Genomic DNA, 17,079 nt, shown 5'->3' on the forward strand with positions numbered 1-17,079 from the left:
ACAGTCACCAAATTAAATATTTTATAATATCTTACTAGCTTTAAAATACCTTTCATGAGTCACAAACATCTTAAAACATGAGCAAAGGGTTTCAATATGAAGAATAGCTATGCTTCTCAAGGTCTCTAGACAAAGGCACTTGGAACGTAGAATCCTCTGGTTATAACCTCAGAGATTTCAGATTATTTCTTTTTTAAATTTATGGTTATTTTTATTCGTGTATATTGTGTATGTCTGTAAGTGTGTATGGCATGAGTGTGCAGGTGCCCAGAGAGGTCAGAAGAAATAATTAGATCCCTTTTGTTATAGTTATAGGTGATTGTGAGCTAACCAAAATGGATGTTGACCCTCAAATTTAGGTCCTCCAGAAGAGCAGTAAGCACTCTTAGCCACAGAGAAATCTCTCCAGCCTCAAGCTAATCCTTCCTTTGCCATAGCTTCTATCTAAACATTACTGCAGTAAAAGATGCTACATGTTTTTTATTAAAATATTAATGTTATTTCATATAACATTGAGCATGAAAGTATACTTCAATCTAGTTTCTAGTGTGTCCTCCGATTTGTGAAGTTCTCGCTCACCCATCTGTCTTCTAAGTCTCTTTCCAGATTATTCATTGCACATTTCAGGTTGCACTTGAATGTCACTTGGGGTTTTACTGTTTCAGGATAATAGCTCAGACAAACTCCTGCCTAGGCACTCTCATCAAGTTAATTCAGAGCATAATACTGGCTAGGTACTTGGTTCTAATTTCATTTTCTTCATCTGCAAATATCATTGCTTCAGGAAGTTCTTTCTTACCTATTAAGTGCTTCTCTGCCTCTTCTATTACCTTCTTTGTATCTTTTCTCAGCAGCATGCAAGCCTTCCTTCACTCACTCCTTATTCCTCTACAATTAAAAGAAAAACCCACATTTAGTGGTTTTCTACAAATACAATGCATTCTATTTCCCAAGGTCTAAAACCAAGTTGTCTGGGTACACTCAGCATAATGGAAAACCCATTTTCCTTCTGTACCCTGTGCAGCAGAGTTGACTGTCCCTACCAGGATGCTGTGGAGACTGAATGTGTTTCTCCTATGACAACTTTCTCTGTCACCAAACCAGCAGTATAACTTCTCTGATTCAGTTTGTTTCTGCTTCAACACATCTACCTGGATTCCTCTCTAGAATAGGGAACTTGAGATTATATTGACCCTGCCATTGTGTTCCAGCATGCTACCACAAAACTTTAATTGCAACGGAAAAATCTCCTTTGCCATACAAAGCAGCAATCATAAGTTTCAGGGTTTAAATATTTTGAAATTTTGCTTATTTTTATTCATGTATATGTGTCTTAGCCTACTTGTCTTTATGTATATTATGAATATGTCTGTTGCCTATAGAAACCAGAAGAAATTGTGAGATCCCCTAAAACTAAGGCTACAGGCAGTTAAGAGCCTTTGTTATGAGGGCTGGGAACTAAAGCAAGTCCCCAGCAAGAATAGCAAGTGCTCTTAACCACTAAACAATCAATCTTTCCAGCACAGACATAGGGGAAGGCAATTATCAAGTCCAGAAAATTAATGTATCCTGGAAGCTAACTCTTGATAGCAATAACCATGAAGCAAAATATCTAAACAAGAAAAGGAAAAAAAGTTTATTTTTTCTTTTGTTCTTTTAACAGGGGGTCTCATTTGTAGGTCAGATGGGGTTGAAACTTACTATGTGGCACATGTTAACCTTGAACTCTTAGCAATCATCATTTCTGATTCTCCCCAATGATAAGATCTACTGAACTTGGCTGAGAAAATTGTGTTCTACAAGAAAACTATTAATGATATCTAGTTACTTTTCTAAAGAGAACATAACAATGGAGACAAAATGAGAAACAAGCCAGAAGATGCTATCAAACTGTGATGTTCTGATGTGGCTTTAGCTGGAATTCAGTGTGCCATTGTTTCTTGCTATTATGGCCTCTGATACCATGTATTTTAGCAGAAAGATAAAACCAGATCCTCAGACTTGCCTCAGGTTGAAGGTAATACAACCTCTCAAACTCATTAACAAATACAAATTAGAAACTTTAAAGACTCCTTCTCAGGGTGCCGCAGAGATGGTTCAGTATTTAAAAGCAAGTACAAATCTTGAGAGGACCTGTGTTCAATTCCTCACACTCATATTTGGTAACTCACAACTGCTTATAACTCAACTACAGTTTGATGCTCTCTTATGGACTCAGAAAAAAAAAAACATTCACATGACTGTGTCTGTACACAGGCACAAACATTGCTGGAAATAAGACCAATAATGAAAAAAAGATCTGTTGATTAGGTTTTTTTAAACCTCCTTCATGTGGTATCAATTTGGAAAAAAGGACATTCTGTCTAATCTTTTATATGAGTTTCAATTATTTAGGTATTTAAAAATTCCCCCCTAGTGCTTTCTTTTTTCTTTTTTCTTTTTTTTAAGATTTATTAATTTATTATATGTACACTGAATCTCATGATAGATGCTTGTGAGCCACCATGTAGTTGCTAGGAATTAAATTCAGGAAGAGCAATCAGTGCTCTTAATCTCTGAGTCATCTCTACAGTTCTCCTAATGCTTTCTTAAGTTTCAAATTATTTGAAATAGGACATTAAGCATAATATTAGCAATTAACCCACCCCTTAATCTGTGTTCCAAATTATCTCAGTTTCATATGAATAATAAGTTGAACAACACATAATTAATATAATTAGTTTCATCAAATTCTATTATAAGAAAAGTAGTCAAATTTCACTAAGAAGAAATTAGTTTGAGAATATTGCAAGTTGAAAATTGTTTTATTGAAGTATGTTTTACTCACTAAAACAATGCACACTTTTAAATGTTATCAGAAAAAAATTCTCTAATTGTTTTATTTGTTTGTTCTTTCATATGATATATTGAAATATTGAAAAAGTGAGCTCTCTACAAGCCTGAAATCATCTAGTGATCTGTATATTTCTTATTAACATTGGGATGTCTTAGTAGCCTGACCGAAATGATACAAAATTCTACTGGCACAATTTGCATTCTCTTCCATATCAAAGAGGCTTTACATGAGCTGAGTCAATGACTTGTTTACTATTTCTTTAAGAAAAGGAGTAGTTGTAAGCAATAGTAGTGCTGATAGGGATGCCCTTTACAAAGAAATCAAACAAAACAAACACATGTACAAAAGATAAAAAAAGTCTTATTAAAAAACAGTGTTATTCATAATCATTGCTTTTAGAACTGTAACAGATCTTTTCATTATTAATAATATTGTTTTTAAAGAGGTTTCCAATTTTAAAATTCCTATTTCAGTAGAATTTTGGGGAAAAATGTCTGGTGCCAGTGTGCTAGTATCCTTTGTCCTAACCAAATCAACACTGATTTTTATCAACTATTATTGCACCTATCACTAATTCAAATAGTCTTTAAATTGGACTCTCAAAGTGAATTGTCAATATGATGCTGATGTCCTTAACGAGGGTACAATAACTACCACTCCATTTGAGACATTTTAATTTATGCTTGAGAACTTTTAATTCATGAAGGCTGAAAGGAATATCACTTGTCTCTAGAGGGTGGAGGTCATATTTCTAAGAATTCCTCAAAATAACAGGAAACTCCCTAAAGCAAAATATTATTCAGTCAATTCTACCAGTATTGCAAAGCCTTCAATGCCACACTTTAAAAGGAAACAGACTAAATAAGAAGGTAAACCCACAGAAAAACATAGTTATCCCCCTGGATATTAGAAGTAGTCAAGATTGTTGGACAAAAATTTGGGAACTGGGGATGGGATGGGGGAAAGGGCAGATGTGGAGAGAAAAGTGAGAAGGGGAGGATAGGGAGAACTTGGGGGAATGGGATGGTTGGGATAATGGAAGTTGGATATGGCAGCAGGGAAGTATATATCTTAATTAAGGGAGCCATTTTAGGGTTGGCAAGAGCCTTGGCTCTAGAGGGGTTCCCAGGGGTTCAGAGACATGTACCCAACTAGGTCCTTGGGCAGCTGAGGAGAGAGAGCCTGAAATGGCCCGATCCTATAGCCATACTAACGAATATCTTGCATATCACCATAGAACCTTCATCTGGCGATGGATGGAGATAGAGACAGAGAACCACATTGAAGCAATGGACTGAGCTCCCAAGGTCCAAATGAGGAACTGAAGGAGGGAGAACATGAGCAAGGAAGTCAAGACCACAAGGGGGTTGGGGGCACCCACCCACTGAGACGGTGGGGCTGATCTATTAGGAGATCACCAAGGCCAGCTGTACTGGGACTGAAAATGCATGGGATAAAACCGGAGTCACTGAATATGGTGGACAATGAGGGCTGCTGAGAAGCCAAGGACAATGGCACTGAGTTTTGGCCCTACCGCTTTGTGGGAGCCTAGCCAGTTTGGATGCTCACCTTCCTAGACCTGGATGGAGCGGGGAGGACCTTGGACTGCTCACAGGTCAGGGAACTCTGACTGCTCTTTGGACTGGAGAGGGAGGTGGGAGGGGAGGGGGGCGTGGGCAGTGGGGGGAGGGGGGGAAAGGGAGGTGGGGAGGAGGCAGAAATTTTTAATTAAAAAAATTTAAATAAAATAAAATGAAATTTAAAAAATTTAAGAAAAAAAGGAAACAGAGAATCTGTAACATGGTTCAGTAGGGAAAGGCCCACCAAGCTTGAAATAAGTTGGATCCCTGAAACCTACATGGTAGACGGAGGAAACCCACTTTCAGGTCATACCTCACCTCCATATACCCATCACAGCAAATACACACTAACAAACATATACAAATGATACAAACTAAATAAATAGAATGCAAAAAAACTGAATGTAAAATATACAGTGTATTCTTTTTCCAACAAATATTGAGAAAAAATGGCATAAGTTATGAGCAAGGGATATTTTTGTTCTATTCAAATCCAAATAGCCAGTGTATGCTGTCTAAAACGCACATAAATACACATTAAGAATACCTTGCAAGTACAAATGAAATTGCTGACAGAATTCAGTTTATGTGTTCAAGTTCATGTTTTCATTTATAAAATCTCCATAGATATGTAGAAAGGAATAAGGAAAAACCCCACTCAGTATAAGATCAATGGGAGAGACATTGTTTTCAATCACAAGTCATTAACTCATCCAGGGCAAAATCAAAAAAGCAAATTTTCCTGTAAAATCTTACATATCTCACAGTCACATATTAACTTCTAAAACATGGCAGCACTAAAAATAAAATTGCCCTTTAGCAGAAAATTCTATTTTTTTCTTAATTTTTATTTATTTCAATATGGTTTCTACAATGGGGTATGTTTTATCACTAACCCATCCTCTTTGAAACATGTTTCAAACAATATGCTCTCCAAATTCAAATATTTCATATCATATAATATTAATCCACTAGATAATTTTATAAAAAAGAAATTATAACTGCTTTTTGGACAATTTATTTCTTCATTTGCTTTTGCATTACTTTTTGTGATATATATGTGTTCCCTGGTTTGTGGGTACACACATGTGTTCACATGTGAGTGTGTGCATGTGAAGGGCAAACCCTAACTTCAGTTGTTCTTTATTAACTCAGTATGCAATATGTTGAGGCAGAGTCTCTTATGTGAAGCCAGAGTTAATGGGTTTAGCAGTCTAGATAGTCTCGTGCTCTGGACGTTCCATGACTCCATATTCTCTATTCCTCTCTTACAGAGGGACAGCAGCTTGGCTACTATGTCAACTCAGCATTTACATGAGCTCCAGAAACCCAAGTCCCAATATCCTGATCCCTGTACAGGAAAATGCTTCATCTTCTCTTATATAGAAATGATGGAAGTAAAGGATAGATTATTGTAACAACTTTTATTCAAAAAACTCTTCTCCAAATATTTTATAAATTAGATTAATAAATAGCCATAGATATTATGGGCCTACAGACTAAATATGGATGCCCCAACATTACAAAAGAACTTTGGGTGACTGTCCAGAAAGCAGGATGTCACTGTCATTTCTAAAACTTTGGAAATTGATTACAATGCATTTCCTGTTTACTTAGGCAATATTATATCCTTCTGGGATCTTTGATGGTGTTGAAGACAGATACTTACAGTTTTCCCTAGTTATGATAAATGATAGATTAGATGTGAAACTTTAGACTCACAAAAACTGTAATTCTTGCTTGATACCTGTTTTATTATATGCAACTTTACATATAATAAAATGCTAAAGTTAAAACCTTCCTTTTTTATTTAGAAAAGGGGAGATGATGTGGGATTCCCCTCTGTATTCTGTGAAAATGTTCTATTATCATTGGTTAAAAACAAGTTGCTTTGTCCTATGGCAGGACAGAATATAGTAAGTTGGGAAATCCAAGCAGAGATAGAGAGGACAGAAGGTAATGTCAGGCAGACATCATGTCGCTGCCAAAGGAGAAATACACTAGAAGCTTGCCAGTAAGCCACAGCCTAATGGAGATACACAAATTAATAGAAATGCATTAATTTAAGATGTAAGCGCTAACTAGAAAAACACCCGAGCCATTGGCCAAACAATTTTGTAATTATTATGGTTTCTATGTGATTATTTGAGTCTGGGTGGCTGGGAGAGGAAAGCACAGTCTCTGTTTCCACTTCTCAGCCTCCTCCCCAAATCTTGTTTCCATTTTTATGATGTTGCTATGTGGATTTAAACAAACAAAAATATTAACTCATTAAAAAATTAAAATTTCTTAACTCATTAAAATGATTATAAGAAATTTTTTGATATGTCACCCCCTGCTTTCTCTAGCTGTGACTCAATGAAAACATCAATGAAATAATATGATTGTGTCTCAAATTTATAAGAAGCATATGCCCAGCCTGAACTTTATTAGAAATATATGGCTGAAAATTAACTAACATAGCAAATGTTAATGAGTACAGCATCACTACATGATGCCTGATCCCTTTCTACCTGGAAACTTTTGCAATGTGTCACTTCAACAAAGTCTGTATCTATGCACATTTGGAAAGCTGATCTCCGTTTGAAATTTTTCACCTCTTTTCTTGACTTGGTCTCTTTCTTGTAGGACCACATGTGGGTTAAAAGAATATGTTAGATTCTCTTTTCTCTTTCTCGCCTAGAAACCTTGTCTTGGCAGAAGATCAAACTTTGTTTTTAAGTTGATCCTATATCTTTCCAGGTTTCTGATGTCTCTATTTCAAAGCTTGGGCTTCTCTTTGTGTTCCCACACTAAATTCTGGACACTCTTTTTTCCAACCTAACTAGAGTTTTCCTTTTGCCACAACCTGGAAGCATATATTTAGTTCTTTGAAATAAAGCATTTCAAGATCATGTCTTCAGCTTCCCTCCAGGATATCTTTGTCATTAATTAAAAAAATAATAAATCTCAATATAAATTCAATATACATTATTCATCATATTTTAGATTGTTTTATCTGTTCATTTACTAATTACATTCCCTTCTCAAATTCCCTAACTTGTACTTATATCTTAGATTATAAATATAAATTACCCTATGGATTACTTAGTGTCTCTTTATGCTAAAAGAATTATCTCTATTTGTGTGTATGAATGTTCTGCCTGCATGTATGTCTATGAACTGTGCATGTGTCATAGTTAAAACTTGAGTTACAGATAGTTGCAAGTCATGGTGTGAGTATGTTGAGTCCGTCCCAGGTTCTCTGAAAAAGCAGAAAGCACTCTTCAGGATACCCATTTCTTAGTCTCAGAAACTGTCATCTTAAAAAAAAAATTAAAGATAGTCTGTGTAATAATATGTATAATCTGTCTAAAAATATGTATAATTAATCAATTCATCTCTTTGTCTTTCTACACAGTGCGTCTCCTAACCAGATGTACCATGTTCTTTAGGACTATCCAGTTTTTCTTTCTAGTGGCAAGACAAGGCACCAGCCCTGCTGCTGAGTCACTAAGAACTCAGTGTCATTCCTACTGGTTACTCATTCTCACCACATTGTTTCATCATCACTCTGAAGTTTTACTCTTCATGTGCGAACTTGCAGGAACTTCATAGCTGTTCTTGTTGTCGCACAATAATAGCCATGTCTGTGTGTACTAAGCATAAATGTTGGGAAGTTAATTATGCGAAATCAAGCCATGGAAATGCTAGCTTCATTTCTAAAAAAGGAGATGGTAGGATTCAATTCAACACTGGTAATTCTAGTCCAGTCATATGCAACCACACAAGCTCTTAGCTGTTTCAATGATTTTTTGGTTTTGTTTTGTTTTTATTTTTATTTTTTTTTGGGGGGGGGGCGTGTCTACAGACTTATTTGTGGCTAGATTTTTTTTTTTCAAAGAGTTGAATCCCTTGCTCAACAGCCTGGTCTGGGACTTGGTTTTCAGTCCTAGTGTTCTGTTCGGCCTGTGGGACCTGAGCCATTGAGTCTACAATGTAGGAAAGCCTTGTAAGCGTGAGTGAGCAAGTAGAACCCATAATGTAAGAAAAGGAAACAAAGTCAGCAGTCAGGTGGGCAGCCAAATCTTCTTTATTGAGGGAATGGGTCTCTGCTGGGTGTTTGTGTGTGTGTGTGTGTGTGTGTGTGTGTGTGTGTGTGTGTGTGTGTGTAGGGGGACTGGGGCCCTCACTGCACAGCTTGTTCATTGGCACTGCCTCCGGAATCCTGTGGCTTCATCACATCTGAAGCTCTGGAGGGCTGGAGAAGGGCTCAATGCACAGTGGTTCAAAGGCATCATCTGCTCGAAAGGCCAGGCCCACTGTGGCTGGGGTCTGTGTCCATGCTGTCTGGCTAGTGAAGTCACATCCGCCCAGAGTTTTTCTGTCATCAAGGAGCTGGTCATCCTTGTACAGCTGCTGCTCATCCGGCGGCCGCTTGAGGATGCCCTCAACGATGCACTTCACTTCTGAAAGCGGTACTCGACTCCTTGGCATTCACGAAGATGATGGTCTTGTGACACCAGATCATGAAAAACACTTCCTGAGGATGGCGGGCCCATGTCAATGCCATCCTGCTGCCCCTGTCCTGGCCCCTGCGCCCCTGCCGCCCCTGTGCCCCATGCCCCTCCCCCTCGCCAGGTGTTTTAATGTTTAATGCTGTTGATACTAAATAATGCAGCTATTTTTCTTTAAATCCCCAAAAGCCGTTTTTTTTTTTTTTTAATTCAAATGTACATAATTTACAAGTAATACAACACAGGACATGACTCTTTTATCCCAACTAGGACCCAACATTGGTGTCACAAATCTAATCTAAGAGAATGGGCTAATCTTTTGTAATTATTAGGATTCTATGACAGTTGAGCTTCAAGACATGGAAGACACTCTGAAAAATTCAAATAAATCAGTAGGTAAGAACACTTGCAATCAACAAGTTGTAACAATAAGACCAACATAATAGAATGACAGAACCAATTCCCATGAGTATTCCTTTATTTTCCACATTAGAGCACCCACATAAATAAATAAATAAATAAATAGAATTAAAAGGAAAAAACCTGTTTTCTGTGTATATAAATGTTTAGCCTTCATATCTATTCAGGTATCACTCACTTAAACCATTAAACTCACTACTAAATTTTCTACAGTTCACTTTTTAATTCATGGATATGTGTGAGAGTATGTTTGTGTGTGTATATTTTTATCTGAATATGTATATTTGAATACATATACATGTATATATGAGAAAAAGGGTGAGGAAGTGTTTGTGTGAAAAAGATAATGTTTGACTTCTTCCTATGCAGCCAGTATATACAATGGTATTTAAGAACTTTTCTGATTAGTTTACATTGTTAATTATGGAAATATAAATATCTTCTAATAAAATATCTTCTAATGAAACCTGTCTCAAATAATATGGTATTAGAAAACAATCATAGGAAAATAAGTTTAAGCTGTTTATTTTTATATAATATGTTTGATTGAGACATATTCTGAAAATGTATATATCAGACACTGCTTTAACACTTATGTTCCACATATGAATATTTTGTAATATTTTATTGTAGTGGGAGCTGTGGGCTGCTTTTCGTCCTGCCCGGCTCCTGCCCGGCTCCTGCACGGCTAGCTTTACACCAGAAATAACAACACACAGATTGTATTCATTTAAACATTGCTTGGCCCATTTCTATTCATGTGTGTAGCACCCCAAGGTCCGCTTACCCGGAAGATTATAGCCTACGTCCATCCTGGGTCGGAGCTTTATTGCATCTGTCGGGGAGAGGGGAGCATGGCGTCTGCTCCAGAGAGCAGAGCTGTCCAGTCTGAGCTCACTTCCTCTTCCTCCCAGCATTCTATTCTGTTTACTCCACCCACCTATGTTTTAACCTATGAGGGCCAAGCAGTTTCTTTATTACTTAACCAATTAAATCAACAGATTGATATATGACACTCCCACATCATTTTATGTTATTCATGTATGTTCTTTTAGGATTAATTAGACTACCAAAACAAAAGCCAGTGAGTCCCCATGATCTCTTGATGGGCTTATTCTTTTATTTTTAGCTTTTAATAAATCAGTCACAAACCTCAGAAAAATGGTTGAGATTTAGTATTATGGAATATGTGAGCAGGAAACCTAAGATATGTCACATGACAAAACAAATCTGTGTAGAAGGTTCATGAGTTTCATCCATGTGTACAAACAGCTAAGACTGCCTATAATCTGTAGGCCACAAAGGAGAAGAGACACCGCATTCACTGTGAGGGTTATTTGCCTTGTGTGAAACCAGCACCATGTGGCCACTCTAACCAGTCTGGGAAACTGGAATACAGGAAGGCTGTTCCATGGTGAGGGAAGAGAATTCCTTCAAAAAATCAAAAATAAAGATGTGGGGTAATTCATGAACCAGTTAAACTTCTGCATTTAAAAAATCCTAAGCTAAGAACACAGTATGTTTAGAATGCACGAATGATTTTTTAAAAAATATTTAAAAACTGATGTACTGTTTGATCCCAACATAAAGAAACAACATTTTCTGTAAGATATTTTTGTAAAGTCAGCATTTTCTGTTCTTCTGACTATAGATACAAAAGCAAAATAGGGACTTATTTTGCTTTTTAGTATACACAATTATTTTTCTTTTACTTATCCTCATGAAATCTTAAAATTAGAATTCCTATATACCATGAAATCATAAAATATACAACTTTCCAAGGTACATGTATTGTAACACATATATTTATTTGTATTTAAATCATGCTATCTATAAAATGTATCACTTGCATGTGGTATAAATATTCAAAATGTTTTCTTTTGCCTTGTAGAAATACTGTATGCTTGCCATCAAGCTTCAAATTTGAAAGCATTTACTACAGTTATATTTTGTCATACAAATTCTGATACAAAAATAAAATGAATGAGCATATACCTATCCAACACATTGCTTTTTTTCTTGATAATGAATACCTAGTAAATATGTGGTAAGATCACATAGAAATGTTACTCATTTGAGGATCATGTATAAAGTTTTTCCATGCTGCATAGCAAAATAGACATTTCTAACAACAATGTGTAAGCTTAGCTTTCTCTCCTATTTTTGCTAGCATTTGTTACATTCTTACTATTTTTTTTTTGAAATAACTGTTCTTACTGGAGTGTGATCCTTTGTCACCAGGATTTTGGTTACAGTTCCCTGCATGATGGCTGTAGTTGTCAACCTACATGTACCGGGTTAAAGAGTTTTAGTGGATATTTTTCTATGTTGGGTTGGCCTGGGGTATGTCTGAGGGACATTCTCTTAGTGAAGTTAATTGATATGAGAACAATAAGTCCACTATGAATAGCATTATTCACTAGGCTGTGGATTCAAGCACAAGGAAACAGGCAGGTAATCAACTTTGTATTCTGCTCTTGATGGCGTATATGATATGAATATGTCTGAGTTCTTGTTTTGTGCTTCCTAACATGGAATTTTAATCTGAACAACACTCCTCTCCCCCTTATGTGCTTCTATTTGCCAGCATTACGTTATCATGTCAAGAGATATAAAAGTAAAACACTTGGTAATTAGTTTGACATTTGTAAATACATATGCTGCATGCTTTCTCTATAGAAATGTATGTAATTGTAATGCCCATGGTCTTATTTGTATTTGTCTCTTATAATTTGCTAATGCCTAATGCTAAGGCCATATCAGGTGTGTGATCTGCAAAATTTTTCTCCTCTTCTCTATTATCTCTTCATTGCCCTTGTTCTTATTTCTGAGCTTTTCAGATTGATATAGCACTATTTTTTTCTTCCATTTTCTCAGCTTTGGGGGTCGTGTTCAAAAGCATCCTTGGCAATGCCAATAGCCTCTACATTTTCCTGTGTTGACTTTTGTAATAACTTCATATTTTCCAGTCTTATTAGTAATTCCCTAGTATACTTTCTATTTCTTTGACTGAGAAAATAGTCCCATTTCATTCTCCTGTCTGTGAATATCCAATTTTCACAGCACACTTGCTGAAAATACTTTACTTTCTCTGGCATGCATTTTTACCACCTGTATCATTAAGCAGGCTGAGTTTAATGCTCCAATTATATTCATGGCCATATGAAATGTTGTCTATCCTAGGGTTTTTTAATAATAAAACCTTTACTTGACAGTGTTCACTTTGCAAATAAAAAGAGTAAATGATGCAGTAACACTAGAATGTGCAATCTAGGAGGAAAAGTAATATCACAGATACATATTACTATCTATAACTTCTCATTCATGCTTTCAGCCCTAAGGAAAAGGAATCAAATATTCACAAACACCAGTAGCATTAAAGAATACAGAATATGTGATTCTATGCTAATATTTTTGAAGAAATGAAATATGATAAATCACAAAATCAATGTCCCTACAAGTGCAATTAATTTTCTTCTTAATTCAACTTTAGATTCAGATCATTTTGACTCTGAATCTGTAATACAAGTTTATTATAAGAGGTAGAACAATTCAAATATATCAGATAAGTTCCTGTCATAGTTCTAAATCTTCAGATATGAGACAGTAAGTTACTTTTCAGCAAATAAGCTTAAATTTATTCAAATGTGATAGGAAAAATTAATAAATATATAAATAGAAAGACAGTTAGGTGGCATCATTGAAATGGGATTCGTTCAGGGTGTTTGAAGGCAAGAGTGCCTATGAGCATTTTATCAAATCTGACACAAGGACTGGGGCTAGTTAATGAATTATCTGAGCCACACATTTATTTATTTATTTATTTATTTATTTATTTATTTATTTATTTATTTATTTATTAAAGATTTCTGCCTCCCCCAATCAAGTCCCCCTCCCTCATCAGCCCGAAGAGCAGTCAGGGTTCCTTGCCCTGTGGGAAGTCCAAGGACCTCCTACCTTCTTCCAGGTCTAGTAAGAGCCACACATTTCTTAAATCCACAATGCTAGTTGAGCAGAAAAGAAATGAAACACTCAAAGGGATGTCGTAAATTAAATAGACCAAGTCAAGTATCATAAAAACAGTTCCACCTATGGGAAGTTTGCTAACAAGTCTTCATTATATCACTTATAACTTATAAAATTACTTGAGAATTTTCCTTTAATTAATTTCATTAAACATTATTCAGAATAGAATACTGTTGGGAAGATATTGGTATTCCTAGAATCTCTTTTCTTTGTTGTTTGAGGGAACATGACATTAATTTCAGTCATCTGGGTTAAATAAAACAGACATGAAATGTGATTTTTATAAACTTCCGTTAAATATTCTAGCACAGCAGAAAAATGAGAAAAGCAATCTATACACATGCAATAGAATATTTCATGTCATTTGATAAAGAATGATTTTATTGCATGACAAATATAAATATAAAATCATCATGTACGGAAACCATGTATCAATAAAGTTAAGTAAAAAATAAATGATAGAAATTATTTTTTTAATTTATTAGATTTTTCAAAAATGCCAATACAAGTTCTCACTCCCTCACCTTTTCCCATTTCCTCCACACACCCTCCCACCACACCCTCCTCCAATCCTCAGAGAAGTTAAGACACATTGCTTTGTGGAAGGTTCAAGGCCTTCCCTACTATATCTAGGCTAAGTAAGGTATACATCCAAAAAGAATAGGTTCCCCCAAATGCCAGTAATTGCAGTAGGGATAAATCCTGGTGCCACTGCCAGTAGTTCCTCAGTCTGCTCCAGGCATGCAACTTTTAACCACATTCAGAAGGACTAGTTTGGTCCTATGCTTGTTCCTTCCCAGTTCAGCTGGAGTTGGTGAGCTTCCATTAGCTCAGGTGGATGGTTTCAGTGGGTGAACCCATCATGGTCTTGACCTCTTTGCTCATATTCTCATTCCTCCAAAAGCAACTATTAAAATGTCCCTACCAATAAAGCACAAGGCCAGACAGTTTTATCGCAAAACCCTACCAGACTGTGTAGGAAAAACTAAAGTTAACACTTCTCAAATTATTCCAAAAACTAGAAACAGAAGTAGCATTGCTCAGTTCATTTCATGGTTGCCCTAATAACTAAGCCACATAAAGATCTTATTAAGAGAGCTATGGAAATTGGTATTATGAACTCTTTCCATACCTGTTCAATATAGTACTTGAATTCTTACTAGAGCAATAAGACTACTGAAGGAGAACAAGTTCACACAATTACGAAGGCAAGAAGTGCATGTGTCTCTTTTTTGCAGATGATATGACAATATACAAAATGACCCTAAAAATTCCACCAGGAAATTCCTACACTTGATAAACACTCCAATCAAAGTATTAGAATACAACATTAAATCACAAAATCCATATCTTTCCAACATATAAATTACTAATAGACTCAAAAAGGAATCAGGAAAATAATACCCATCACAATATCCTCAAGAATTATAAAGAATATTGGTATATTGGGTTAACAATAACTTTAGAAAAGCAAAAATCTTGAATGATAAATGTTTAAGATACTGAAAGAATTGAAGAAGACATTTGAAGATAGAAATATCTCCTATGGTAATGGATCATTAGAATTCATATATTTAAAATGGCCATTCTTAAAAAAAATGCATTCTGCCGAATTATTTCAATCTCCAACAAAATTTCTCATAGATATTGAAAAAATATTTTTAAGATTTGTATGAAAATACAAAACACCAAGGATAGATAGAACAATCTTAAATAATAAAAGAACAGTTCATTATCCCCTATTACAAATTCTACTACAGAGTTTTAATTCTAAATGTAGAATGATCCTGGTACAAAAGAAGACACATTGATCAAACTAATCTAATAGATTACGATAATATAAATAAACTACCTTTGGTCACAATGCTTCTATATGAATCCGCAAACAACACAGGTTGTTGCCAAGGCTATAAATAGCTTTCTATCAAATAGCTTGAGGCTATATTGCTGAAAACAATACCTATATAATTCATTTAACATGGAACAGATAAACTATTGCCTACCTAGAACCTTCTTGGTACTAGATATATTCTGGAGACTATGAAAGAAGAAATGTATACTGTAACCAAGTAATACAGCTATAAATTATTGGATGTATATGATCTGCAACCTGTACTGCCTCCAAGATATACTAGTACAATAATAGCTCAGAGATTGTAGGAATAACCTGCCAATATCTAATTTGATTTAAGGCCCACTCCACATATGGATTCCATATGCAACATTGCTTAGGTGATCAATAATCTGAGGCTAGATATCCCAGGGACTTACGGTAAAACCAAATGTTACTCTTCTACTAAAGGAACATAGCAATAAAATGACACCTAGATACAATCTGCTGTACTCATAGATCAGTGCCTTGCTTAGCTATCATCAGAGATGCTTCCTTCTTCAGTAGATGGGAACAAATCCACAGGCACACAGTCAGTCAATACACCCAGAGTTAGAGAAAACACTCAGTCCTAAACAGAGTGTCCCCATCAAATATCTCCCTTTAGATCTCAGGGAACCCTACAGAAAAGGAGGCAGAAGGGGTGTAAGAACCAAATGGGATGGAGTACACCAAGAAAATAAGGCCTTGTAAATTCTGAAAGACCAAAGGATGTATGGGCTTACAGAAATTGGAGCAGTGTACATGGGTTCTTCACTGGTCTGCACCAGATGGGGTCATAGATTTGAAGGAAGTAGACATATGCCTCAATCTCTGATTAGAAGCTATCTCCATTTGATAGCCACTTGCAAAATAAAGTCTAGTTTTTTCCAAGGAGGTCTCAATGGTAAAATAACCCACTCTGGAGTGTAGGCCTCAAGTCCAGTAGTAGACAACCGACAGAAAATGAACTCAGTGTCATCTTTGGAGGTTTTTTGTCTCATAATGTTATGTCAGAGTTTCTATCTATCTATCTATCTATCTATCTATCTATCTATCTATCTATCTATCTATCATCTATCTATCTATCTATCATCTATCTATCATCTATCTATCTATCTATCTATCTATCTATCTATCTATCTATCATCTATCATTTATTTGTTTGTACTAGAAATTGTTTGTGTATATTTATTATGGCTTCTGGTTTTCTGTTCTTATAAGATTCCAGAGTGCAAACAAGTATCTCAAGTATCTCTCTGAATCTATATCTGATTCTTGTATCTTCTCTTGAGCTCCTTTCCTTTTACTTGTTTGTTTTGTTCTACTGTGATTGTTTTTTTTAATTTTCACCTTTTTATATTTTTGTAATATCACTTGGATAAATGTTTCTGTTTTGTTTTTGTGTCTGTTTTTTTTGTTTCTTATTTTTAATGAGATACAGAAAGGAGTGAATTCATACAGGAGTGGTTTGGGGAAAGGGAAACCTTTATCAGAATACATCCTATGAAAAAACACTCTATTTTCAATAAAAGAAATAAATCATAATAAATATATTAAAATGTTGTAAATTAGAAGCTCATTGTAGGAGTAAAAGAGGTTTAGGATACCAACAGAACATGGCCCAGAGAATTAACTAAGCCGTACTCAGCAAAGACTGAAATGGCAATCACAGAGCCAGTCTGGGTCTGTGCTAGGTCTTCTCAATGTTATAGCTGTATATATTTGTGTTCTGATGGATTCCTAACCATGAGAATGTGAATGGTTTTTGACTTTTTTCCCTGCCCTTGGTAGCCTTTTCCTTCTACTAGAATGGCTTAGCCAGCCTTGATATGAGGGTTTGTGCCTAGG

General features: G+C 35.6%; 1 pseudogene; it reads right to left on the reverse strand.

The window, feature by feature from the left end:
• Positions 1 to 8,584: 8,584 nt before the first annotated feature.
• LOC130873661 (elongin-B-like) lies at positions 8,585 to 8,968 on the reverse strand (annotated as a pseudogene).
• Between the last annotated feature and the right edge of the window lie 8,111 nt (positions 8,969 to 17,079).

The sequence above is a fragment of the Chionomys nivalis genome, chromosome 1, assembly GCF_950005125.1.
Source record: "Chionomys nivalis chromosome 1, mChiNiv1.1, whole genome shotgun sequence".
Taxonomy (NCBI): Eukaryota; Metazoa; Chordata; class Mammalia; order Rodentia; family Cricetidae; genus Chionomys; species Chionomys nivalis.